This window comes from Calidris pugnax, unplaced genomic scaffold (genome assembly GCF_001431845.1).
Source record: "Calidris pugnax isolate Ruff unplaced genomic scaffold, ASM143184v1 scaffold54, whole genome shotgun sequence".
NCBI classification, from domain to species: Eukaryota; Metazoa; Chordata; class Aves; order Charadriiformes; family Scolopacidae; genus Calidris; species Calidris pugnax.
Window position 1 is genome coordinate 5,417,846 of NW_015090864.1, and position 330 is coordinate 5,418,175.

Here is a 330-nt window from a genome sequence, read left to right on the forward strand (position 1 = left end):
AAAAAAAAAACCGTGGGGGGGAAAAAAAAAAAAAAAAATAAAAAGAGGGAAAAAAAAAAAGGAAGAAAATCGGATTTAATTCCTTCGCAGTTGCAAAATGTATCCAGTGGAGAGGAACAGCCCCCGGACGGTTCGACCTGCTCCTGCCTGGCCCCGGCGTTTGCTCCGAGCTTTCCAAGAGTTTCTTTCCCTGGGCTTTTGTGCTGGGAGCGCGGCGTGCACCACACACCGACTCCCCCTCCTCCTCCTCCTCCTCCCAACCCAGCCCCCCCCCCCCCAAGGGTGAGGGGCTCACCTTCCATTCACCCTTCTTCTTCACTTTCCGTATCA